This window comes from Elaeis guineensis, chromosome 13 (genome assembly GCF_000442705.2).
Source record: "Elaeis guineensis isolate ETL-2024a chromosome 13, EG11, whole genome shotgun sequence".
NCBI classification, from domain to species: Eukaryota; Viridiplantae; Streptophyta; class Magnoliopsida; order Arecales; family Arecaceae; genus Elaeis; species Elaeis guineensis.
In genome coordinates, this window is record NC_026005.2 from 8375994 (window position 1) to 8403919 (window position 27926).

Genomic DNA, 27926 nt, shown 5'->3' on the forward strand with positions numbered 1-27926 from the left:
CCTTCCTCAAGACTAGGTCGCCAGGCCTGAAGAGCTTTGGTCTGACCTTAGCGTTGTAGTACCGGGCGACCCTCTGTCGATATGAGGCCATTCGAATTTGAGCCTTATTTCGCAGTTCGGGGAGAAGGTCTAGGTCGGCCCTCTGGCTTTCGGAGTTGTCCGGCTCGTGGTACTGCTCGACCCTTGAAGACGGCAGGCCAATCTCGAGCGGGATCATAGCCTCTGTCCCGTAAGCCAAACTGAACGGCGACTCCCCGGTCGGGACACGGGGGGTCGTTCGGTAAGCCCATAGGACGGAGCCCAGCTCGTCGACCCAGAGACCTTTGGCTTCGTTCAGTCGGGTCTTGAGTCCATGGAGCAGGGTTCGGTTCGTCACCTCAACCTCACCGTTGGACTGTGGGTGCCCGACTGAAGTTAGTCGATGACGGATGTGGAACCTGGCGCAGAAGTCCTTGAAGTCTTGGTTGTCGAATTGCCGTCCGTTGTCGGTGATGATGGTGCGCGGCAATCCGAACCTGAAGATGATGGACTTTTGGATGAAGTCCTCCATCTTCCGTTCGGTGATCTGCGCCAAGGGCTCGGCCTCGACCCACTTCGTGAAGTAGTCGATGGCGACAACGATGAACTTCCTCTGGCCTGACGCCGGTGGGAAGGGGCCGAGAATATCGACTCCCCACTGAGCGAAGGGCCATGGAGCGACAATGGGAGTGATTTGGCTGGCCGGTTGGTGCTGAATATTGGCATACTTCTGGTATGGCTCGCACCTTCGGATTAACTCTGCCGCATCCTTCCTCATGGTCGGCCAGTAGTAGCCCTGTCGCAAGACCTTGAAGGCTAAGGACTTGCCCCCCAAGTGATTCCCACAAATTCCTTCGTGAACCTCTCGGAGAGCGTAGTCAGCGTCGGTCGGTCCCAAGCACCTGAGCAGAGGGAGGGAGAACGACCTCTTGTAGAGTCGGCCGTCCATGATCACATATTGCGACGCCGACCATCGGAGTCACTTGGCCTCCACGGGATCTTCGGGACTGGTCCCGTCGGACAGGTACCGGACGATCGGGTCCATCCAACTTGGTTCAGACGTTAGCTGCTGTACTTCTTCGACCCGATCGATGCTCGGCTGTTGGAGGTTTTCGACAAACGTCCGACCCAAAGAATCATAGGCCGACGTTGCCAATCTGGAGAGAGCATCGGCACGGGCGTTCTCCGTCCTGGGGATGTGGGAGATCTCAAAATGCTCGAGGCGGGCCACGAGATCCTTTACCTTCTGAAGATACTTGATCATGGTCGGATCTCGCGCCTCGAAGTCGCCCTTGACCTGCCCCACGATCAGCTGAGAGTCGGAGAATGCCCGGAGGCTGTCGACGCCCAGTTCCTTCGCCATCCTCAAGCCCGCGAGGAGTGCCTCGTATTCGGCTTGATTGTTGGAGGCCTTGAAGTCGAACCGGAGGGCGTATTCGGTGACCACCCCCTCCGAATTCGTGAGCAGGAGCCCGGCCCCGCTTCCCTGAGCGTTGGAGGCTCCGTCGATGTGGAGTACCCAGGTGGAGATCGGGTCTGGCTCAGAGACCGAATCTCGTCCCAGGCCTTCAGCTCCCGACCTTCGGTCGGTCGTCGGGCATTCGGCGATGAAGTCGGCCAAGACCTGAGCCTTCAAGGCAGGCCTCGGTCGGTACTGAATGTCGAACTCGCTAAGCTTCATCGCCCACTTGGCGAGTCGTCCGGATGTGTCGGGTCGGCGCAGTACGGCCCTCAGGGGCTGGTTGGTGAGTACCACGATGGCGTGGGCCTGGAAGTATGGTCGGAGCCGTTGCGCGGAGACGGTCAGGGCGAAAACCATCTTTTCCGTCTCCGAGTATCTGGCTTCGGCGCCGTGGAGCACTTTGCTGGTGTAGTAGATGGGCTGATGGGTTCGGCACTCGTTTTCCCGAACGAGCACCGAGCTGATCGCCTCAGAAGATGTGGCCAAGTAGAGATACAAGGTCTCCCCGACCTGCGGCTTCACGAGCAGCGGCGGGGAAGCCAAGTACCTTTTCAGGTCTTCAAAGGCCTGTTCGCACTCATCCGACCAAGAGAAACCGTTCGCCTGGCGCAGGGTCTTGAAGAACGGGAGGCACCTTTCAGCTGATCGGGAAATGAATCGGCTAAGAGCAACGATTCTTCCGTTCAGCTGTTGGACCTCCTTCTTGGTGTTCGGATGACGCATGTCGAGGATCGTCTTTATCTTCTCAGGGTTGGCCTCGATCCCTCTCTGAGAAATGAGGAATCCGAGGAACTTCCCTGAGGTCACCCCGAAAGCGCATTTGGTCGGGTTGAGCTTCATTCGGTGTCGTCGAAGGGTGCGGAAGGTCTCCTCGAGATCTTGAACATGGTCCGGGATCTGCGTGCTCTTTACTAGTATGTCGTCCACGTATACCTCCATGTTACGCCCGATCTGGTCTTTGAAGACCTTATTGACGAGTCGCTGGGAGGTGGCGCCGGCATTCTTCAATCCAAAGGGCATCACCCGATAACAGTAGAGGCCCTTGGGGGTCACGAACGCGGTGTGCTCCTCGTCTTCAGGCGCCATCCGGATCTGGTTGTACCCGGCAAATGCGTCCATGAAGCTGAGCAGTCGAAATCCGGACGTCGCATCCACCAGCTGGTCGATCTTCGGGAGTGGAAAGCTATCCTTCGGGCATGCTCGGTTGAGGTCGGTATAGTCGATGCAGATCCTCCATTTCCCGTTGGCTTTCTTGACCATGACGACATTGGCGAGCCAATCGGGATACGTGGATTCCCGAATGAAGCCTGCTTCGAGCAGCTTGTCCACTTCTTCGTCAATGGCCTTCTGCCTTTCTGGGGTGAAGGACCTTTTCTTCTGCCTCACCGGCTTCATTGTCGGGTCGATGTTGAGTCGGTGAGTAATTGTTTCTAGAGGGATGCCCGACATATCTGCTGCCGACCATGCGAATATGTCGGCGTTGGCCGTCAGCAGCTCCGCCAGTCGGTGGCGTTCGGTGTCGGGCAATTGAGACCCGACCCAAACTTTTCTGTCGGGATTTTCTCCTATCGGGATCGCCTCGAGCTGCTCGGCCGGCGAACCCCGCTCTTCTTCCTCCCGTTGATCCAGTTTGTCGATTGTCAGGGGATCCTTTGTCTCGTCGCTTTGGACGGAGATTTGGAAGCATCGTCGGGCGAGCTGTTGATCTCCGCGCATCTCTCCGACTTCATTTTTGATCGGGAATCGAACAAGGAGATGGTACGTCGAGACGATCGCCCTGAGGGCGTTCAATCCGGGTCGCCCCGAGTATGGCGTTGTAGGCCGAAGGAACTTGGACGACCGCGAAAATGAGGGAGACTGTGCTTTGCCGTGGTTCGGTACCGACCGTCACAGGCAGGGTGATTTCTCCTTCTGTCGTGACGGTGTCTCCGGCAAAGCCGATCAAGGGCGTGGAGACCCCACTAAGTCGATCAGTCGGTAGTCGCATTCGGGAGAAGGTCGAGTAAAACAAAACATTTGTCGAACTTTCATTATCAACAAAAATTCGTTTTACATCATAATTGGCTATTGTCGCCGACACAACAACAGCGTCGTCGTGGGGAGTCTGGATGCCCCGAACGTCATCTTCTGAGAAGGTAATCATGTCGTCCGGGCGTGGCTTTTTCGTCGGCTCCCCCCCTGTAGACGTCCCCGATCCCAGCCGCTTGGAGATCATGTTGATGACTCCAGCCGTCGGCTGGTTAGTCGGCGCCTCTTCAGTCGGCTGGGGGCGTCGATCGGCAATCGGTCGGGTCGGCGGACCCTTTCGAAATTTGCCGAGATACCCCCGACGGATGAGATTTTCGATCTCATCCTTCAACTGGATGCATCGCTCGGTGTCGTGGCCGTGGCTCCGATGGAACCGGCAGTACTTCCGATGGTCGAGGCCCTTTGCCTTCAGAGGCGGAGGCCGTCGCAGGTATTCTTCCCCTTCGATCTCCATCAGGATCTGCGCACGGGGAGCGGAGAGAGGAGTGTAGGAGTCATACCTGGGACGCACCGGCCTCGGAGTCTGTCGGCGGGGTGATTTTTGGATCTGTCGGGGTGGAGAAAGCCGACTATTGGCTGGGGGCCTGCTTGGTTCGGCGGGCTCCCGACCTTTTCTTCGCTTCTCCTTCGGACCTCTGGGCTCGACCAAGCGTCGGTCGGACGCTCCTTCGTCCGCGCGCATATACTTGTATGCGCGCTCCAGTAACTCGGCGTATGTTCGGGGGAGGGTCTTGTCCAGAGAATAAGTAAATCGGGACGACCTCAGGCCCCGCTTCATGGCTGAAACCGCCATGTCTTCGTTGAGGTCCCGGACCTCGAGCGTGGCCGCGTTGAATCGCGCCACGAAGTGTCGGAGCGTCTCGTTTTCCCCCTGCTTGAGGGAGAAAAGGCTATCCGACATTCGCGGCGGCTTTCGGCTGGTGCTGAAATAGGCCACGAACGAGTGCTCGAGCTGCGCGAAGGAATGGATGCTGCCCGATCGAAGACCGGAGTACCAAGCCCTGGCAGCCTTGCGAAGTGTGGCGGGGAAGCCGATGCAAAAAAGAGCGTCGGTTGCCCCTTGAATCGTCATGAGAGCTTTATAGCTCTCGAGGTGGTCGACTGGGTCGGTGGAGCCGTCGTATGGCTCCACGTTCGGCATTTTGAACCGACTGGGAATCGGCTCATCGAGGACCAGTCGAGAAAGAGGCTGGGCGGTCTGGAAGTCGACGTCGTTCGAAGACTTCTGGCCGTCCATCTGCAGTTGGGCGAGTCGGCGGTCGATCTCCTCGAACCGTCGCTTGTAGTCGTCCGCTCGTCGATGCTGGGAGACCCCAGGGGTGGAGCCTCCGGAGGATTCTGAAAGAGAGGCCGACGGTGTGCGCGGCCGCTTTTCCTTCCTCGCCCGTTCCAACGGGGAAGGAGAGGGCCGCTGGGACCGTCGGTCGTCGCGCCGTGGTCGCCCCTCCTCCTCTCCGTGGGAGCGCTGTTGGGAGCGCTCGCATGGAGGCGACAGGGGTCGGCGCGGCCGTCGGCGGCTGCTCCTGGAAGGCATAGGTCGGGCCGCCGGTTGTTGCTGGAGGCTTTTGACTGCGTCGGTCAGTACGGTCATCTGCCGTACGATGGCCGCAATCTGGGCCTCCGTGGTCACTGCAGGGCGCGGAGAGCTAGGCTCCGCCGCCGGTGGGGGCGGGGAGGCTTCTTCCCGGCGGGAAGAGCGCCTGGCCGACCCAGTGACTCTCGATCGTTGAGCTCTTGTCTTTATCATGCTGCTCCCCTTCCTGGCGCGCCAATCTGTTGCGGCCAATCACCTCATCGCCCGATCGCCGGGAAGCGTGCACCTGCAAAAGGAAGTCCGCACTGACCGGAGGCGGCTCCGGCGGGGACCCTCCGACGGTCAAGTCAGAGAGGTGACTGGGCAACAGTGAAATACAGACAGAGAGCTCTGAGAAAGAGAGAGGGAGAGAGAGAGGAGCGAGCCTGCGTATGTGGGAGAGACGGGCGGATCGACCCCTTGCACTGTTGCCTTCCCCGGTATATATAGTGGAGCACGGTATGGCGCCGTCATTAATGACACGGACAAGTGAGGAACTGTCAACTCACTGTAGACTGTCAGAGCCGCCGTGAAAACGTCATGTCGCCGTGTAGCCGTCTAATCGCCAGGGTTGACCCGGCCCCGGGCGGGACAATGCCCCTAGGTAACTGTGCCGCATGTCCGTGTCAGAGCTGACAACGTCTGGCGGCCGTACGGTGGTTGGTGGAGTCGGCCGACCCCAGGTAGGTGGCCAGCAGAGTGGCGTCGGACTCCTCCGTCGGTCGGCGAGCTTCATGTGGGTCGGCTACCAGACCTCTGGGCTTAGTCGGTCGGGAATGGACCGTGGAATGGCCGTAGTTAGCCGCTGATGGTGTCCGTCGGCCTGTCGCCCGACCGACGATCGGCCAGTCAGAGTCGTCCGTCGGGCCGTTGGTTAGTCGGTCGGGCCGCCAGCCGGTCGGGCCCTCCGATAGTCGGTCGGTCGGTCGGTGGGTATCCCCCAACACCATCTACTTTTTCCTATTGAAAATTATAAGATTCTTTATAACCATACACTAACATATACCCACCACCACTATATCCTCATCATCACAACCATTATGTTCAATTTAATTTCGAAACAAGTCCAAATGTTATAAATACTTTTACAAGGGGGTTGAATATGCAATTGGTGACTGAAGTTCCTTTAGATTGACTTCACATTTCAACAATTCAGAAAGAGATCCTAACTATTTTTTCATGGTTGCTGCAAAGTAGTCTTTAAAAGCAATCCAATTCTTTTTCTTTAAATTATCATCAGCAAGTACTCTGTAGTTGGTTACCTTTCAACTAAATACTATCACCCTCTTTAGACTAAGGTAATTCCAAATTACTGCAGTATGAAGAGCTATAAATTCATGTTGACAAATGAACTTGCAAAAACAATGAATAGAATAAACACTAGAATTTTTCCGTCTTTAATCATTCTGATCCCACCCTCCAGTTGGTTCTTGCAAGCTCATTCACGAAGCCTTTATGGAGATATTTCATGTAGTTTCTAAATATTACTGATTCACCTCCAAATTTTATGAGCTATGGACAGATCGAATTTAAGTACTGAAAAAAATCCTATCATCTAGGTTAGATAACACTAACGGTAATCATTTGCTGGCAAGTGTTGTTAGAGGAAGAAAAGAACTTACTTTTATACTAAGAAAACAGCTGCTGAAATCTTGGACAGTTTTTACACATTGGAGAATACAACCTCAATATGAACATCATCTGCTTTCTTGACTGAAGTAAGCTCTATTTTTCCTTCTGTCTGTATGGGACAGAACATTGTCATATAAAATAAAATGGGGAAGAACTAAGTCTGCACGTCTAATTTCCATGGCCAAAAAGTCATGAAATCTGCATGTTTAATCCCTGAAACTAATCATGCATGTCTACTTTCCAAGGCTGGGTCAAGTCATTGAGCATGAGAGTCAAATTAATCCATAAAACTAAGTGGATCGGGTGAAATCCAAATCCAGTAAATTCTGATCCAATCCAAAAAATGTAATGAGTTCAATTTTAGAACTGGACTTAGCCCCATGGATCTTTTAAAATGGATCGGATCAGATCTAAGTGGGTTAGGCCAGGTCGGGTTACCGGTCAACTTGACCCATTTGCGGCCACGGTTGCAACTTATTGTCTCAAAGCATATCTAGGTAGTATCCAATTTTCTTTTAAAAAAATATTGTATAGGTGTTTTATCATTATTATTATTATTTGGGTGGATAAAAATATACTTGGTTATGATTTTGTTTTTTTTGATGGAATTGATTATTAGTTGAAATAATGATAAACATGATCTCTCCCATAATAGTATGCACGGTCCTAGATATCACAATTGCTTCGTATTGCTACCAAATTTATATTTTATAAGTGGACAAAATATATTAAAACGGACAATCATGTCGTTCAAGAAAAACTATAAACAAGCATAATCCAAATCAAGTTCTTTCAAAGTGACAACCAGCATGTCATATTTTTACTAAGACTTTGGACGGTGATCGTTTTTTTTTTATCTGCTAGGCAAATTGGGTGTTACAGATCTACCTACACTAACTTGAGAGGGAATATTATACTTGGTAAATTCAATCTTACTGATTATAGTATGCACGGTCGTGGATATCACACTGCCATCTATTGCATGCATAATATTGATATATCAACTCAAAGCAATCTCCAAAAATCTGTATTTATATCAAATTATGAGATTTTACTATTATATTATATTATATTTGGTCCCCAGTATCTTTTGTATAATTATGGGATTTTATTGTTGTATTTTATTTGGACTCAATTTTTATATAAAGCAGTGCCTTGAATAGAGCAAGAAATTTAAATCTCATTTTCCTTACAAATTTTTCAAAACAGCAAAACCAAGGAAGTTTCCCATGCATCCTAGATGACGTTAATCATACGTTGATGGGACTGATTTCACCTAACCATTCCACGCGCACAAAAGCAGACCTCATCTGTACATTCACTGGTTTTATATATCTGCAAAGCTATATTCCTGCAGCCTTGATCCATGCCGCTCTTTGAGTTCTGATCTCCCTCATCTCACTCATGGAGACCTTCTCTTCAAGGCTTCTGCTACCAGTCTTCTTCACCTCACTCCTGCTGCTTTCCTCTCTGAAAACTGCTACTGCGGCAGGTAACCAACTAAACTTTCAACCTTCATGAACGAGAAGGTGCCTATTGCCAACTAGTTTGCTGGTGAAATCTTTGGGTGATGGTACGTACCATATACTTAGAAGATCTCTCTTGTGAGTTGATTCTTTCAGGGCAGCTTGTTGGAACATCTGCGCGGTCCATCAGCAGGCATGGAGGTGTGGCGCTTCCTCGTCGATTGGGACGCTCTGGGCTTAGTCCTTCTTCGCCACTTGGAAACGAAAGCCCGGGACCAGAAAACGCGCCTCCGTCACCAGGGGCATAAAGTTGATGAATGTATATGGATGCAATTTGAAGTAAGTAGTTATGCATGGGGGAAAGTTAATTTGTTGTTGAAGAATGTATGCGGATGCAATATAAAATTCTCATGTTTCGTAGTAAGGAGAAAAGGATAAATGAAATTGTTATGCCTGATATAATTTGTAATTCCGTAATTTATTTTGGAAATGCATTGCATTTTTAGAGATATTCGCGTGTTTGTCTACATCTATAAAATTTTGAATTCATGTGATGGAAAAGTTCTTCTTTAAGTAGAAACCTGTGAGTTTCTTCTTCTTTTTTTTTTTTTTTGGTTGTTGTTGTAAAGGATGGGCGAGTTCATAGCATTTTAATCTTCTAAGAATTGACAGGACGTTATTTTTTAAACATTTCCTCCCTAAGATTAAACTATTAGAATGGATCTAGCATGATTCAGAGGTAACCTGGTTTCTTCTTTCTTTTCTTTTTGATAATATTTTAGGCCTTTCTGGTTATTAATTTGGGCCAGGTCAATTAAGCATGGATCGAACCAAACCATCGCATTTGGATCTTCGCTGACCCTATTCTAGGTTCAGCTCCAATGAAAGAAAAAAGTTTTTTTTTTTGTTTGGCCTGCCTTTTTAAAGAAAATAAGAAAAAGTACACTATTTATGGTGCGAAGCCCACCAAGAGAACTGTGAAGCGGCCACCAACCTTTGAGATCGGAGGCATCCTGCTGCTGCTTGGGGGTGCCGATATTTTGTTTTACCATCCAGATTTTAAGCAGTTGAAGTTACAATATATATACGACTAGTACTATAAATATTTTAAATATTAAAATTATTTTATATCATAATTAATTTAATTTTTTTGAAAAAAAAAATTATAATGATGGAGATAGTGTGGAGAAGCCGTAGGCCTCAGAAAGAGAGGCGTGTAGAACAGCTGTAGATGCTGGGCGGGAGAGGAGGTGGGCGGTTAGGCCGGGAGGTGGGGTCCCAGAGCACCCATTGTGGAGGCGGTGGGTGGCGCAGAGCAGCCACGGGCATCAAGCAAGAGAGGGAGGTGGGAGGCACAGAGTAGCCGCGGGCCATCGAGTGGGGGTGGGGGTGGGAACCACGGGCACATGTTGGAGGGGTTGGTGGCGTAGAGAAGCCACGGGCTGTCGAGAGGGGGTGAGGGTGGGGGGGAATCATAGACCGTCGGGGAGAGGGGGTGGGGGCGGGGGACAGCAGACGCGGGTGGGGATGGGGGTGTAGAGCAGCTTTGGGCACCCAGGGGGAGGGGGGGTAGTGCGGAGAAGCTGGGGCCACAAAGGAAGGGGGTGCAGAGGAGCTACTGGCGCCGGAGAAGGGGGGACTGAGAGTGGCTCCACCGCAGACACCGACGGGGGGGGGGGGGGGGGTTGCGGATGAGCCATGGGTGGCGCCGTGAGGTGGGGCATGCGGAGAAGAAACGAGCAAAGAGAGGAAGAAGAAAGAAATAATAATAATAATAATATATTATTTTTTTTTAAAAAATAAAATATATAAATAATAAAAAATATAATATTTAAAATATTTTTATAATAAAATATTATAAAAAAAAAATATCATTGCAAAATTCATTTTTCTTGATACGTTGAGTCCGTTAGCAAATTTGTTTATATCTGTTTGGTGTATCTTGAGAGAGAGAATCTTGGATAGATCAGCTGATAGGCTAAATGGGCACATGCAGCCCAAAATTGTCTCTCATCCCAAATTATTTATGCCCACTCATCTTGCCAATTGCAAATTAATGGAACTCCTTGGTGCCATGTTCTAATGGTGGTTTTACTCAAAAGAAAAGATTAACCATATTAATTGAACGTAAATCCTGAAAATCGTAGGCCTTTTCATGGTGATGAGTCGTTCTCCCAAGAAAAAGATGGTGATACAAAGTAATTGGAGCGATGCAAAGGCCCTTGTTTTCTGTACAAGAAGAGTTCTTCGGTCCTGTGCTTGGTAAAAGAGGAGTGAATTGGGAGAATTGGTGTATTAAGTTGTTGAGCCAGTACTCATTAAGCAAGAGACTTCGTCACATGCATCAAATCAACATTTCCATGAGTCCCCCGCTAATGCAGTACTGCACTGTCCCAGCTGTTGATGCATTGCACAAGCTCTCGGCGCATCCTCCCGTTGTGCCTGCACCACAGATTTGGTAACACCTAGGTAGGCTCAGGAGGACTCCAGTCAAGCATTCCAATCACCAAGTCTTAGTAGAGGTAGGCAACAAGTCAACCACACCGGTCAACGAAACAAAGTATGGAAATTTCTTCTGGAGAGTATTCCTCAGTCAATGATTCACATTTTAATGTGTCAAAAGAATTATTCACACGATAGAGGACCTTCTTCCAAGCAACCATTGCTTATAAATATCCTTGAAGTTACTCTCAACCTTCACTCATATTAATCTTCACCGCCTCTGTGCTCCATGAAGTCTTCACCTCAAGAGTTTCTGCCAGCAATGGTTCTCACGTTACTCATCCTACCGGTTTTCTGTCCGAACAACGCTAAAGCTGTAGCAAGTACCCTATACTCCTTTATGCTGCGATATATCTATCCATCTATCTATTTGACAATCTGAATTAAGAAATATAGATGTAGAATAATTAGTGAATTTGTGTTCACATGAGAAGTTATAGTATGCATATGGGCCTGTTTCTGCAAATCATACAGTCTCTTGGGGACCATGGCTTAATATATTTGATAGATTTATCAGAGCTATTTAAATTATAGAGTAGGGTTGAGCACGGGCCAGGTTGGGTCGGATTGAGAAAAAAATTTGATCCAATCAAATCAAATCAAATTGAAAAAAATTCAATCCGCTGTCGATCGTTAATCATATATAAACCATTTGAAATCAAAGTTAACGGTTTGTAGCAGGTTCGAAATGTGGGTTGTATCGATTTGGACTTCAATATTGATTTTAAACATCACAAACCAATACATCATTCAATTCATATAAAAATTATAATATAATAATTTCATAACGTCCATAAGTTAGTACATAACATGTCATATTTGTCAATTTTCAATTCTCCAAATAGCCTAAGTATTGAAAATATTATTTTAATTAGTCGGGTTCGGTTTTATAAGTATATGGTACGTACCATCACCCAAAGATTTCACCAGCAAACTAGTTGGCAATAGGCACCTTCTCGTTCATGAAGGTTGAAAGTTTAGTTGGTTACCTGCCGCAGTAGCAGTTTTCAGAGAGGAAAGCAGCAGGAGTGAGGTGAAGAAGACTGGTAGCAGAAGCCTTGAAGAGAAGGTCTCCATGAGTGAGATGAGGGAGATCAGAACTCAAAGAGCGGCATGGATCAAGGCTGCAGGAATATAGCTTTGCAGATATATAAAACCAGTGAATGTACAGATGAGGTCTGCTTTTGTGCGCGTGGAATGGTTAGGTGAAATCAGTCCCATCAACGTATGATTAACGTCATCTAGGATGCATGGGAAACTTCCTTGGTTTTGCTGTTTTGAAAAATTTGTAAGGAAAATGAGATTTAAATTTCTTGCTCTATTCAAGGCACTGCTTTATATAAAAATTGAGTCCAAATAAAATACAACAATAAAATCCCATAATTATACAAAAGATACTGGGGACCAAATATAATATAATATAATAGTAAAATCTCATAATTTGATATAAATACAGATTTTTGGAGATTGCTTTGAGTTGATATATCAATATTATGCATGCAATAGATGGCAGTGTGATATCCACGACCGTGCATACTATAATCAGTAAGATTGAATTTACCAAGTATAATATTCCCTCTCAAGTTAGTGTAGGTAGATCTGTAACACCCAATTTGCCTAGCAGATAAAAAAAAAACGATCACCGTCCAAAGTCTTAGTAAAAATATGACATGCTGGTTGTCACTTTGAAAGAACTTGATTTGGATTATGCTTGTTTATAGTTTTTCTTGAACGACATGATTGTCCGTTTTAATATATTTTGTCCACTTATAAAATATAAATTTGGTAGCAATACGAAGCAATTGTGATATCTAGGACCGTGCATACTATTATGGGAGAGATCATGTTTATCATTATTTCAACTAATAATCAATTCCATCAAAGAAAACAAAATCATAACCAAGTATATTTTTATCCACCCAAATAATAATAATAATGATAAAACACCTATACAATATTTTTTTAAAAGAAAATTGGATACTACCTAGATATGCTTTGAGACAATAAGTTGCAACCGTGGCCGCAAATGGGTCAAGTTGACCGGTAACCCGACCTGGCCTAACCCACTTAGATCTGATCCGATCCATTTTAAAAGATCCATGGGGCTAAGTCCGGTTCTAAAATTGAACTCATTACATTTTTTGGATTGGATCAGAATTTACTGGATTTGGATTTCACCCGATCCACTTAGTTTTATGGATTAATTTGACTCTCATGCTCAATGACTTGACCCAGCCTTGGAAAGTAGACATGCATGATTAGTTTCAGGGATTAAACATGCAGATTTCATGACTTTTTGGCCATGGAAAGTAGACGTGCAGACTTAGTTCTTCCCCATTTTATTTTATATGACAATGTTCTGTCCCATACAGACAGAAGGAAAAATAGAGCTTACTTCAGTCAAGAAAGCAGATGATGTTCATATTGAGGTTGTATTCTCCAATGTGTAAAAACTGTCCAAGATTTCAGCAGCTGTTTTCTTAGTATAAAAGTATGTTCTTTTCTTCCTCAAACAACACTTGCCAGCAAATGATTACCGTTAGTGTTATCTAACCTAGATGATAGGATTTTTTTTCAGTACTTAAATTCGATCTGTCCATAGCTCATAAAATTTGGAGGTGAATCAGTAATATTTAGAAACTACATGAAATATCTCCATAAAGGCTTCATGAATGAGCTTGCAAGAACCAACTGGAGGGTGGGATCAGAATGATTAAAGACAGGAAAAATTCTAGTGTTTATTCTATTCATTGTTTTTGCAAGTTCATTTGTCAACATGAATTTATAGCTCTTCATACTGCAGTAATTTGGAATTACCTTAGTCTAAAGAGGGTGATAGTATTTAGTTGAAAGGTAACCAACTACAGAGTACTTGCTGATGATAATTTAAAGAAAAGAATTGGATTGCTTTTAAAGACTACTTTGCAGCAACCATGAAAAAATAGTTAGAATCTCTTTCTGAATTGTTGAAATGTGAAGTCAATCTAAAGGAACTTCAGTCACCAATTGCATATTCAACCCCCTTGTAAAAGTGTTTATAACATTTGGACTTGTTTCGAAATTAAATTGAACATAATGGTTGTGATGATGAGGATATAGTGGTGGTGGGTATATGTTAGTGTATGGTTATAAAGAATCTTATAATTTTCAATAGGAAAAAGTAGATGGGATTATTGATCATTAACACGGTTAAGAAATGATGTAATAATGATTTAGGATTATAGATCCGGACTTGATCTGAATCCAAATCAAATCCAGACTATTCGATTGGGGTCGGATTATATATGAATCTGATCCAACTAGAATGGTCTATTGGAGCAAAAGTTTTATCTATCAACTCGATCCGCTCCAATTCCCACTTCCAGGCATATTGTTGTCACTTCAGCATGTCAAAAGATGGACCGTGCGTGATTTGTGATAGGTTTAGCGGTTTCCTGATTATTTTGAATTTCTTTTGTTGATATGCAGATAGTTTTTAATATGCTTTTAAAGAGCTTGACTTCGGTAGCTCAACAATTTCCAAATCCGAGAAACCTTGTTCGACACGGTGGACGCTCTAGCAGTTCTAATGGTACAGTCCATGATCTATGATGTGAACTTACAAACCTGAAGTGGGGTTTCGTGCCGTTGTCTTCTATCAAGTCAAACTAGTAGTATCGGAGGCATTACTGCAGTGAAAGAAAGTTCAGTTGTGATTTATATGTTTGTGTCCCACCTTAATCGGCTTTGTAAGCTATGATGAGAATTTAGTTATTTATCCAAACCTATACTAGCACCATGAGTGAGTCAATTAATCTGTTGACGAAATATTCTTAGACAGACTAAGTCTATTCAATTGATGAGAAATTTATGATAGACTAAGTCTATCTAAAAATTTCTGGACAAATGAAGAGATTCTCAAGTAGATTTAGTCCACCATAAATGCTGTAGATAAAATCAATAAAATAAATATCACGAAGTTGTCACCATCTCAATACATCCGCTTAATCACCTCAAAATATTATCGTGATATTTTTTCATTGATTTTATCTACAGCATTTCCTAGCACCATAAGTCAGTCAATTGATCCATTAATTGATGAGAAATTTTTGGATAAACTAAATTTACTCAATTGATAAGAAATTCTCGGCAGACTAAATCCATCCAAAAATTTCTATACCAGTGGGGTATGGAAAGTAGTAGGCATTTTCTCAGGGACTAGAAGTTTGGCAACTTGCAAGACCAACACAAGTCCTTTCAACCTACATGACCTTATTTTGGTGCGTTAGTCTTTTCGACTTGTTCAACACGGTCGATGCACTAACAATCCTAGTGGTACAGTCCATGGTCCATGGTGTGAACTTACAAACCTGAAGTAGGGTTTCGTGCCATTGTCTTCTATCAATTCAATTAAAGCAAGTGGCATCGGAGGCATTACTGCAGTGAAAGAAATTTTAGCTGTGATTTCTATGTTTGTCCCACCTTAATTTTGGCTCCATGAGCTATGATGAGAATTTAGTTATTTATCCAAGCCTATACTAGCATCATGATTGAGGGGAAATTTTTGGATACCAATTGATGAGAAATTTATGATAGATTAAATCTATCTAAAAATTTCTAGACAAGTGAATATATTCTTTGATAGACATAGTGTACCATAAATATTGTAGAGAAAGTCAGTGAAAAATATCTCATAGTTGTCATCACCTCTATACACTCACTTAATCACCTCAAAATATTGCAGTGGCATTTTTTCATTGGTTTTGTTTGTAGCATTTACTAGCAATATGAGTCAGTCAATTGATTCATTAACGAGAAATTTTTGGATAGACTGAGTTTACCTAATCGATGAGAAATTTATGGTAAACTAAATCTATCCAAAAATTCTGGACAAGTGGGATGTCGTAAGTGATAGCATTTTCTTGGCATTAGAAATTTGGCAACCTACATGACTTACACAAGTCTTTTCGACTTGCATGACCACGTAGTCTTTTCTTGGTGGGTTGGTCTTTTCTTACCAATAGGTCCATTCTAGACACTAATTGCATCAAACAATAAAATACATATGTAAAACAATAAAATTGAAAAATAACCTTGATACGTCAGTATAACCAGTTTTGGACATCAATAAAGCTTGATATAGCTAACTGGCACCCTGTTGCAGAAGACTGTTAACAAGAAAAAAAAGAAAGGAAAGGGAAAAACATGAGATCCAGAGGGTACCAAGTGATGGAGACTCATGCTAAGAAAACTAAGAAGGATATTCTTGAAACATAATATATAATTAATAATATATAATATCATAAATATCTTTTATAATAACATATTGTAAAGGAACACTGTAATAAAATCCATAGATAAAACCTTCCCCAATAACTATAAGCAAAAAGTAGACGAGGGGGAAGTTACAAAGGATAAAAATCCACGTTGGAGAATACAGCTGGTCAATAGTTACAAAAGCATATAAATATTAGAATGTAATTCTAGTAAATGGAACTTTTTGGCTAATCAAAAACTTATTAGTTTGTTTTACTCTCTCTATCTCTATCTTCATCTACTTTCTCTTATCTTAGTTTATCTTTAGTCTGTAATTCGTAGCTTAAATTCATAGCCTTGGCTACCTCTTCTTCCAGAAGGCATGTGTCGGTAGTGAAAATCTTTGAAGCTTAAACTGAAAGGACCAATGTTATCCTTCTTTCCGATTTTAGACACCGATGGCATATGCCCGTGCTATTGCATGACCTAGCCAGAAACATGCTCTCTCTCGTTCCCATCCCGTTTCGATAAAAAATAAGGCTAACACATGATAATTAAAAATAAGTGTTTTGTCTTATATTTCGGTAAAGCTTTCTTAATGCTTTCTTTTAGATACTTATTAAATACTTGACAGAGAAATTACAAGTCTTACATTTTTATTTTCTCTCAATTGATTGTATCTTATGGTACTTAGAAAAGCTTAAAACTTGGAAAACATTCTTTATACAACCTCGAATCAAAGTTCTAAAACTCTTGTAAGTAATCTTGGTTGCGGCCATCTTGCTGTGGTGCAACTTTGTAGCAATCTTAGTGCACTTTGAAGATTCTTGGTTCCTCTGGTGCGACTGTGCGGAAGAAATTATACAAAGTAGAGAAACAGGAAGCCCAAGTGATGATCACCAATATAACTCTTGTTAAATGAAAGAATTAGGTCAGTGAAAATCTGGCTGGTTATCCTAAATCAGATATTATTTGCTAGTTATTGTTTTTCTTGCTTCGAGTTTAGATTAGCTCTCTAATTATCTTTGTATCGAAGAATTAGTATAAAAAGACTAAACATATCATTAAATTATTCTTTATTAAAAAAAAATCATTTCCTTGTGTGATAGAGGAAGCCATGGATCCTACTCAATTTATCCCAAGGATATGGCACCTTAAATTGTCTCTTACTTTCGAACATCTATAACTCAATCACTTCTGCATTCCAACTTATCTTTTTGCGGAAATCTAAAATCAGGGGAGCCGATATTTGGTACCTCGCAATTAATCCTTGGCCCGCATTGCAATTGCTTTTATACTTTGTAGACAATTGCATGCAAGGCAAAGTATGTACCACATAAGGAAACAATACAACCCATCAATGACAATTGATCATCCACTGGATCATGCTACCAGTTATTGACAAGTTGGAAATTGATGCACTATACAGCATTTTGAAGGAAGCTTCAACCTTTCCTTGAAGTTCCTTTTTCATGGTCTATCTTCCATTGTACCATTTGCTAGGAAATTGAAAGAAGACTAGATCCTCCTGGTCTTCTCTGTCCCCGTATCATATTTAATTTAGATAAAATTTTTATAATTGGATTGATTATCGAAAAAATTATGACCGAACATGCTTCGAAAATATTCATCAAAAGATGGATGATCATGCACATGTAAGCGCGTACATTAAAATACTAAAAAAAGAAGAATGGATAAAGTTTAGATATTTGACAGTCTAGATAAATATCATATAACCGTTTCTAATATATATACGTGACGGATGATGACGATCCGATCATAATTTTTTCCATCACCGATCCGATTATAAAAATTTTTCATTTAATTTGGGCTGGTTTGGGCATTACCTTTGTTTCTCATTTGCCTTTTGACGTTTGTCTTCTAGTCCATTAGATGTCAAACATTGGCATTTTATTTCAGCATAACGATCCGCTGGTTCCCGTAGGTGTACGATGGCAAGCAATGAAAAGGCAATGCCTTCTGTCCCCCATTAGGTTTGTGTACAAGGTTTCACTGCCGAAAAATCTCATTCTTTATGGAAAAAGTTATCCACTCCATGTCTGCATCCACCATTGCCTGACCTGTTCCTACCTCAGAATAATGAAAGATTAATCTGATTTGTCGAGAAAATGAGCTGTTTCAGCATCTGGATACCAAAATATGATAAAGAAAAAAGAAAAGGGCATATTGGCTGCCAACATAGGGATCCCAAGAATGCTTCCCATCATTTGGAATTCAACCAAGTTTATAGCTTACTTTATCACAGAGGAGAGAAAAGAATGAGGTAAATTATTGGTCGTTAATTGACCCCTCAAATCCTTTCTTTTTCTACAAGCACTCTATTCTTTTCTGTATTCATTCATCATTTAAAAGTTCCTATAAATCTAGCAAATATATTAACCCATGATTCACCAACACTGGATGGTTTGCTGAAACAGTCCCATGTACCCGCTACAACTTCTCATGTCAACAACGCAAATCCACTAATTATTCTACATCTATATTTCTTAATCAATATTTTCATTACTTATGTCCAACACCCGGAGAAGGGTTGCCTGCAGGAGAAGGTGGTGCATACCCTGTGCTTCTCAAAATTTTGCGCAGCTGCCATGGAAGTACGACCCCTCCACTGTTGGTGCAATTGGTAGAATTCATCGAGTTCCAAGGAAGATCTTCTGAAAAAGCAAAACAAGAAAACAGAGTTAAGCCAGAGCCAGTCGTAAGGTAGGATATATACACACAGCATGAAGGACTTTAGAGTACTCGCTGCTGCTTTAGCGTTATTTGGAGAGAGAACCATTAGGATGGGTAACGTCAGAACCAATGCTAATAGAAACCCTGGAGGTAAAGACTTCATGAAGGATAGAGGCAATGAAGAGTAATGTGGATGAAGGGAGAGTAACCACAAGGATATTTGTAAGCAATGGTTGCTTGGAAGAAAGTCCGCTATCGTGTGAACAATTATTTTGACGCATGAAAATGCGAATCATTGACTGAGAAATACTCGTCCATAGGAAATTTCCTTGTTTTGTTTTGTTGACCGGAATGCTTGACTTGTTGCCTACAACTACTTTGACTTGTTAGTTGGAATGTTTGATTGAAATTCTCTTGATTGTTCAGATGATCGGACACAATTTCTTGGGATTCGTGGCCTGACCATCAAGAAGCATTGAATTATAGGTTTTTTTTTTTCCATAAGATTCGGACCAGCCCACATAAAAGATAATCATAAATAGTTTTAAATATAGGCCTCGTCCAGTCTATAATTCAATATTTTCGATGATTATACTGGCCCAACCTATGAACAGATCCTGGATCTTTTATTTATCCTTCTTTCGTAGCAGCACAATTAGATTGAAAGTCTAAACAGTATATGAATATTTGGAAACGTACAAACTGGACTATCTTCTTCTGAGAAATTATTAGGTAGACTCAGCCTAGTGCAGGGAAAGCCAATAAAAAGTTCATACATGAGTTGATTCTTCATTAGTTATTAATTCTGATTGATAGTGTAAGATGAAAAGGACCAATCTCTCTCCGTATCAAGAACTCCCAACTCCTGCTAGCCGGCACTACTTTGATTCCAAGTATCGAAAGAACTGGACTCTGCAGTTCACTGTCAAGAGAGCTTGCTTTTGTCATGGTGATGGTCACCTATGGGAGGTCGTCAAGAAAAGCTCAAGAACTCCAATGATCCACGCGTGGAATAAAAGCTCAATAACTCCAAGTCCTGCTAACTGGCACTTCTTCTTTAATTCCAAATATCGGAGGAACTGAACTCTCTAGTTCACTGTCAAGAAATATTCTTTTGTCATGGTGATGGTCACCTATGGGAGTGAAGAAAGGGAAGAACCAAAAACTCGAGGTGGTCAAGAAAAGCTTCTTTGTCCTGCCTTGGGCGACGCCTTAAGTTTGTAGCCACTTCTACGTTGCGAGGATAACGCGTTGCTTTTCAGTTTTCCTACCTCGGCTGGCCCATTTTTCTTTGCTCTTTTTATGGGCAAATCTAGAGTTTAATACTGAGTATCATAAAAAAGGAAACTAGAAGAACACTTTCAGTCTTCCTAACGATGTACAAAACAACAAGATAGATGTACCAACAAATAAAAAAATCAAAGAAGTTTAGCATCTTCTTGATCTAACGGCAGTTTCACTTCTGTTCTTGTCCATGATTTCATGATGTTAATCACATGATCCAGGTCTCTCATATGTCAAAGTCTATGACTGGAGACCTAAACCACCAATATAATGGGATCAAAACCACGCAGACTCACGAATATATTACATCTGAGTGTACCCAAAAATATGTTGGAACAAGTTTAAAGACCAACACCTCAAGAGACTGAAGCACTAAAAACAAACAAGCAAGCTAAAGCACTACGGGCAATCTCCAGGGAGTCTCAATTGATGGTCAAGCAGGACCATGCATTGATACTTGACTCACAAGTACACAAAGAGATCAAATATTTAAAATTTTAGGATACATCTTAGGTAGTAATAATTTCAAGAATTCATAAAATATTGAAGATATAGAACGATCGAGATGAAACCACCTCCTCATATTTGTCATCCCGCAATTTTTCCAATGCAACTTGACCGGCATCAATTGAAAGTTATTAGTTTATTAAAGTTATATAGCATTGCGACCAAAGTGACAGTTATTTACGAAAACGCCATGTCATGGTGGTTGCACCACAATCCAGCCCACTAGATGATCAACATTGTTTACAAAGCATGAATTGAAGAATAATGATAAATTTCTGTAATTGAAAGCAAACTAAGGTGGACGTTCTTGAAACAACTGAGATCCGGTAAAGATTGATGATCAGCCAATATGTAGAGACAAAAGGAATGAGGCCAATTGAGCTAGCAAGGGAAGGCCTATGGATTTGGCCCAGTACAGGCTAAATTAAGAAGATGGGCCGATCGGTTGTAGAAACTTGGGCCGATTAATAGAGGTTGCATGTATAAAGCGATAGGGACCAACTGTCACCAATGGCATATGCCCGAGCAATTGCATGACCCAGACAGAAACATGCTCTCTCATCCCGTTTCGATAAAAAATAAGGCGAACACACGATAATTGAAAATAAGGAAGATTTGTCTTGTATTTCAGTAAAGCTTTGTGGATACTTTCTTTTGGATACTTATTAAATATTTACTTGCCAGAGAAATTACAACTCTTACATTTCTATGTTCTCTCGATTGGTTGTATCTTATGGTACTTGGAAAAGCTTAAACCTTAGAAAACATTCTTTATACAACCTTGAATTAAAGTTCTAAAACTCTTGTAAGTAATCTTGGTTGTGACCATCTTGCTATGGTGCAACTTCATGGCAATCTTAGTGCACTTTGAAGATCCTTTGTTCTCAGGTGCAACCACTGAAGAATTTATACGAAGTAGAGATGCAGGAAGCCCAAGTGATCACTAATATAATTCTTGTTAAACGAAGGAATTAGCACTACAAAAAATTTGATTTTTAACGATAAAATTTTAGTGATGAAATTTATTTTATCACAAATAATTAAGCTTTTGCAACGAAATTTAAATTTCGTCCCCAAAAATAAGGTATTTGCGACGAAAAAAATTGCGTTACAAAAAGTTATATCTTTTGCAACGAAAATTTTATTTTTGTTGCTAGAAGTTGATCTTTAGCGACAAAATTTTTTTTTCGTTGTAAAAAATAATTTTTTTTGCAATGAAATATTTTTTTTCGTAGCAAAAAAATATTTTTCTGCGATAAAAAAAAATTTTATCGCAAAAAAATTATATTTTTTATGATGAAATTGATATTTCGTTGCAAAAAATAAGGGCTTTTTCGATCAATTTTATTTATATTTAGCGACGAAACTATTTCATCGCTAAATTTTATTTTGTTGAAAAAAATTGAATATTTTGCGACAAAATTTTAAATTTCGTTGCTAGAAATTGATCTTTAGCGACGAAATTTTTTTTCATCGCAAAAAATTATTTTTTTTGACGACGAAAAAATTTTTCGTTGCTAAATTTTTTTTTTTGCGATGAAAATAATTACGTCGCAAAAAATTTGATTTTATGCGTTGAAATATTTATTTCGTTGCAAAAAATTTGATTTTTACGATCATTTTTTATATTTACGATGAACTTAAATTTTCGTTACAAAAAATTAATCATTTGCGACGAAAAAATTAATCATTTGCGACGAAAAAATTTTTGTTGCAAAAAATATATTTTTTTACAACAAAATATTTACTTTTCGCAACGAATTGATTTCGTCGCTAAATATTTTTTAATTAAAAAAAAAATACTTTGAAATAGGGCAAAAATTAGCCCTAATTCAAAATAAACCGACCTCTTGATCTCCTTTGCCCATGCCGCCGCAGTCGTCAAAATCTTTCTCCCTCCCCGATCTCCTGCGACAGTCCTCCCTCTCCGGTCGCCGGTCATCCTTCCCGATAAGTGCTCTCCCTCCCCGCCACCATCCTCTCTCCCTCCCGGCCACCATCCTCTCTCTCTCTCCCTCCCTATCGCCGTCGAGCCCTCCCTCCCCGCCATCGTCGCCGCTCGAGCCCGCACCCCGTCGCTGATCGAGCCCACCACCCAGCGCGCCGTCTCCCTCCCGCTCGCCACCCTCTCCTCCGCGCACCGTCCTATTTCTTTCTCTCCCTCTCGGTCTCCACTGTGTCACCGCCGGTCGAGTCCTCCCTCCCCGCCACCGTCGCCGGTTGAGGCCTCCCTCCCCCATGGGCAATGGAAAGCGTCACTCCTCCGCCGCCTCCACCTCCGGGAAGAAGAGTAGGCTCTCTCCCAGTCCCCCCTTCACCGCAGAGGACCTCACGCCTGTCCTCTCCCTCCTCGCCTCCACCGTCTCCCTCTCCCTCCGCTTCCTCTCCGACTCCGACCTCCTCCTCCTCCCCTCCCAAACCCTGTCCCTCGAATCCTCCCTCTTCTCCGCCTCCTTCCCTCCAGTTCCCTCTAATCCCTCGAAACCCTAACCCTAGAGTCCTCTCCTTCATCTTTTTCCTCCTCTTCTGCCCCTCTTCCTTCTTGCCCACGCTGCCCCCTTCCGCGGCGTCGCCCGCCGCTTCGGTCTCCCATCCCCCGCTGCCGCCTGCCGCGCGTTCTACCTGGTCTGCAAGGCTGTTGTTGCCACTGGTCGACCCCTCCCTCCCCTGTCTCCCTCCTTCATTTTCTTTCTCAGTCTCCCTCCCTTACTTTCTCTGTCACTCTCCCTTACCTGGCTTGTCTGGTTTCGTAGGGCCGCCGCCGCCATCGTCGGTTGCCGTCATTGTCACCATCACTGTTCACGGAAGAGTTGAAGGTGAGAATAATTTTTTTAATTTATATATTTTTTAATTTTTTTTTCTCAATTAATTTTAGCCATTAGAAGTAATTATTTGTTATTTTAGTAATTAGATATAATGTTAGATATAATTATTTATTTGATATAATTAATTTTAATCATGATTTAAAAATATTTTAAAAATAAAAATAATTATAATACTAATATATTAATTGTAGCATAATAAATTTATAAGCCTTAGAATTTTCGTTCGAGGATAGCGTGCATAAACCAATATTTTTTTTTTATGAAAAAAATATTGGTGCTTTACACACTATTCTCGAATTGTCCTCGTGGATAGTTTGGGCACGTGAATGAATTTAATATTGCAACACATGTGCTTCTACATCGCAGAGTTTTGTCGGTATTTTCGATCATGTTCTCTAGATACATAGCACAACTTTAATGCTTGTGTATCTGGAGAACTGCGTCGAAATGCTATCGAAATTTTTTTGATATAGAAGACATGTATTGCAATATTAAATTCTTACGTTCTTGAATGGGATAGGACCATCACCCTATAGGTAGGAGATATAAGGCGTTAGTCAACTATTATTACATAAAATTGATTGTATAGTTTGCATTATAAATATGTAGGTATGGATCGTGGTTGGATATCATTGCGTGATAAGTTCTGTCCCGAGTACAAATAAATTGATTTGTTTGATCTCGCACTTTTCACATGTCTGAACGATGAAGATCTAGAGAATGAAGTCCGTGTAATTATTGAAAACGAAGCATATCAAATGCAAGCACCAGATAACATATTAGTGCCAGATGATACGATTGACATAGGACAATTACAAAGAGACGACTATGAACCTGAGGATGTTTCTATTGTTGGATCGTCGATAAGGGCACGGGCACGAGCACGATCTAATAATGACTTCATTAACGACGATGATGATAGCACTTCAGGATCGAAGTCTTCTATAACTCCCGTCGAAGATAACTACATGGACACGAGTTCAGAATCTGAGAACAATAATTAATATGAATAAGTAATTTAATTTATTTTTTTTGTTATATCATATAATACTTGAGTTTTTTTTATTACATGCTGATTTAAATTATTTTAATCATTGCAGCATCATGACTGGTCCTGGACGTAGACGTTCATGGGGTAGGCAGCAGGCTCCGCTTGATGATACACATCCTCACTTTAGCATTTTGCATGATGAGTCAGAGGATTTAGATGAGACTCACTTGTCCGAGTCCACAGAGCAGACTAGTGCTCAGCCAGAGCTTGCCCTACCGGAGGTCATGGCACCGCAGCATCATCCCCTTACAGGTACATCTCTATCAATTTATAAACCATATATATTTTTTTGTTATATATATTTAGTGATACATGATATATGTTCATTTCACCAATTTTTATATGTAGGAACACAGCATCGACGTGCAGTGCGTGGTCCTAGTAGGGGTCTTGTTTTGAAAAAATATGTGCATACACACAATGAAAAGCCGAAGGTACAGATATTTTGAGATCATTCGGTTGGCACAGAGGCTAGTATCGTCGCAAATGAGATCAGTTTGTATATGTGGAATCATTTTTCATGGGCTGCTGAAAGTTTCAAGCATGTAGCTCCTCGATACCGTGATGCTCTAGTCTCTCACATCAAGGTAAGAATTAAATTTGGATGTTTTGCATATCATTACATGATCCATATTATTTTTGGTTATATAAATAAATTTTTTATTATATGAATAATTTTATGTATTTGTTTTTTGGTATGATGACTGTGTAGGATAATATTGACTTCGAGGATTGCACCGATGAAGAAGTGACAGCATGTGTTCTCAAAATGGCTGCAAGTAGATACAGAGATCGACGATGTAGGCTTCATAAATACTGCAATGAGCTGCAGGCGAAGGGGATTGATCCTGTGACCCAGCCATACAGAAATTGGGCTGGGTCTAGTGACGATTGGCGGTGGTTATGTGAGCATTTTGGAAGTGAGGCATTTCAGGTATGTCTAGTGTTTCAAATTATTTTAATTTTGTTATGTCCTTTATTGGTTATAATTATATGTATTTTGTAGCGACGATCGAAGGCGAATAAGGTGAATAGGAGTAAGATTGATTCTATTCACACGCAAGGAAGTGCCTCTTTTGCACAGGAAATGAAGAGGATGGTACGTAACTATATTTGCAATCATACTTTATAACTTCTTATTAAATAGTTATATTATTTTGATATCTTTTTTTTTTTTAACAGGGACTATCCAGAGTCGACGTCTATGCTAAATTCTATCAAAACAAGAGTGGCGAGTTTATGACCGAGGAGGCGAGGCAGCGTCATGCAAGTATCATTACTCTACATTTTGAATACTTTTAAAGAGTTTGAAAAATTTTTTTGATTTTATTTGGTTTATTGTGAAGGAAAAAATGTTAGAATTGAGAGAGCAGGCGACGAAGGAGGTTGGATTTGACGGTGATACTAGATCGCAGCAGATTTGTTTGATGACAGATGATACGATTTTGGATACCATCCTCGGACGGCAGCTAGGATCTGGTCATAGTATGTGGTCCAAAAAATCATGCAGTTCGTCATCCGGCCTATCTGATGATGCATCGGTGCCAGAGACAGTTAGGACATCCATGAGCATGATGCAAGATCAGATTAGTTACTGGATGAATCGTAGTCAGACGCTCGAGAGGATAGTAGCTGTGGTGGCGGGACAGCTCGGTATTGATGCTTCTGAGTTAGCACCTCTACAATCACATGATGCCGCCTCTGCACCACCATCGCGACACATATCGAGTCAGGGATCGATGCCTGGAGAAGAAAATGAGGCCAACGAGTCAGATCATACCTAGTTTGTAGTTTTTTTAAATTTAAAATGGTGTATGGACTTATATTTTTGTATATGACAAAGATGGTTATGAAACTTTTTGTTACTTGAAATTGGTATTTTGAATTAGAATATTTCTATTGTGTTAATATATTATTTATATAAAATATATTTGATCAGAGAATTTATATTTGAGCAGATTTTTTTTGATAAAAAAAGTTAAATTTTTTATCCAAAATTTAATTTAGCGACGAAATATTAATTTCGTCGCAAAAAGAATTAGTGAACCCAAAAAATAAATTTTTTATTATACATCGTGACGAAATTTTTTATTTCATTGCTAATTTTGCGATGAAAAAATACTTTTCTCGCTAAAAATTTTAATTTTTTTGCGACGAAATTTTTATTTCGTCGTCATTATCGCGACGAAATTTTTATTTCATCACAATTATAGCAACGAACATTTTATTTCATCGCAATTATCGCGACGAAATTTTTACGATAAATTTTATTTGCGACGAATTTCGTCGTGAAGTTTTACAACGAATTTCGTTTTCGTCGCAAAAAATTACGATGAAAGGAAAGTTTCGTCACAAAAAATAAGAAGATTTTTTTTTAATCACTATATTTAGCGATGAAATTATTTTTCATTGTAATTTTAGCAACGAAAATTTAAGCTCTTGCGACAAAATATTTTCATCGCTAATACAGCGCATACTTCATCGTCTAGGTTTACTATTTTTTGCGACAAAATAAAATCGTTTCATCGCTAAGGTCTTTTGCTACGAGGCATTCTCTATAAATTTTTAGCGACGATATATTTCATCGTAAATACTTTTAGCGACGAAAATATGATTTTTAGCGATGAAAAAATTTCATCGTAAAAAATTAAATTTTTTATAGTGTAGGTCAATAAAAATCTAGCAGGTTATCCTAAATCAGATATTATTTGCTAGTTATTATTTTACTTGCTTCGAGTTTAGATTAACTCTCTAGTTATCTTTGTATCGAAGGATTAGTATAAAAAGATTAAAAATATCATTATATTATTCTTTATTAAAAAAATCAATTCCTTGTGTGATAGAGGAAGCCATGGATCCTACTCAATTCATCCCAAGGATGTGGCACCTTAAATAGTCGCTTACTTTCGAACATTTATAACTCAATCACTTTGTTCTTACCAAAAAGAAAAAATTACTTCTGCATTCCAACCTATCTTTTTGCGGAATCCTAAAACCAGGGGAGCCGATAATATTTGGTACCTCGCAATCCCTGCCCCGCATTACAATTGCTTTTATATTTTGTAGACAATTGCATGCAAGGCAAGGTATCTACCACGTAATGATAATTCATCATCCACTGGATGACGCCACCTGTTATTGACAATGTGGAAATTGATGCGATGTAGAGTATTTTGAAGGAAGCTTCAACCTTTTCTTGAAGTTCCTTTTTCGAGATCTATCTTCCATTGTAACATTTGCTGGGAAATTGAATGGAAACTAGATCCTCCCTAGTCTTCTTTGTCCCTATATGGTATTTAATTTGTAGCGATTTGGTCGGTGCCTTTGCTTCTCATATGCCTTTTGAAGCTCGTCTTCTCGTCCATTAGATGTCAAATGTTGGCATGTTATTTCAGCATAATCCGCAGGTTCCCCTTGGTGTAGAATGGCAACCAATATTTGAAGTACCATGTCTTAATTAGTTCCCCATTACTTCTTTGCGCAAAAAGTTATCCATTCCATCTGCTTAGGGATTGGCAATGGATCGCACGTGAATCGAATAGACCAAGAGCCATATCCAAACCCTTTATCCATGCTCACCCCATACCTCACTCGGATTGATTCAGATAAAAATACAGATCGAATTAGATTGGATCGGATCGAATCGAAT

The 27926-nt window shown here is 41.7% G+C and overlaps 2 long non-coding RNA genes across 2 annotated transcripts; one reads left to right on the plus strand and one right to left on the minus strand.

The window, feature by feature from the left end:
• Window positions 1-8061: 8061 nt before the first annotated feature.
• LOC140853405 (uncharacterized) lies at window positions 8062-8638 on the plus strand. The gene is made up of 2 exons (XR_012136462.1): window positions 8062-8205; window positions 8336-8638. It is a non-coding gene; the product is annotated as an uncharacterized lncRNA (long non-coding RNA).
• Window positions 8639-18196: 9558 nt separating this feature from the next.
• LOC140853378 (uncharacterized) lies at window positions 18197-18801 on the minus strand. Its single transcript, XR_012136368.1, has 2 exons — window positions 18680-18801; window positions 18197-18591 (listed from the first exon to the last, which is right to left on the minus strand). It is a non-coding gene; the product is annotated as an uncharacterized lncRNA (long non-coding RNA).
• Between the last annotated feature and the right edge of the window lie 9125 nt (window positions 18802-27926).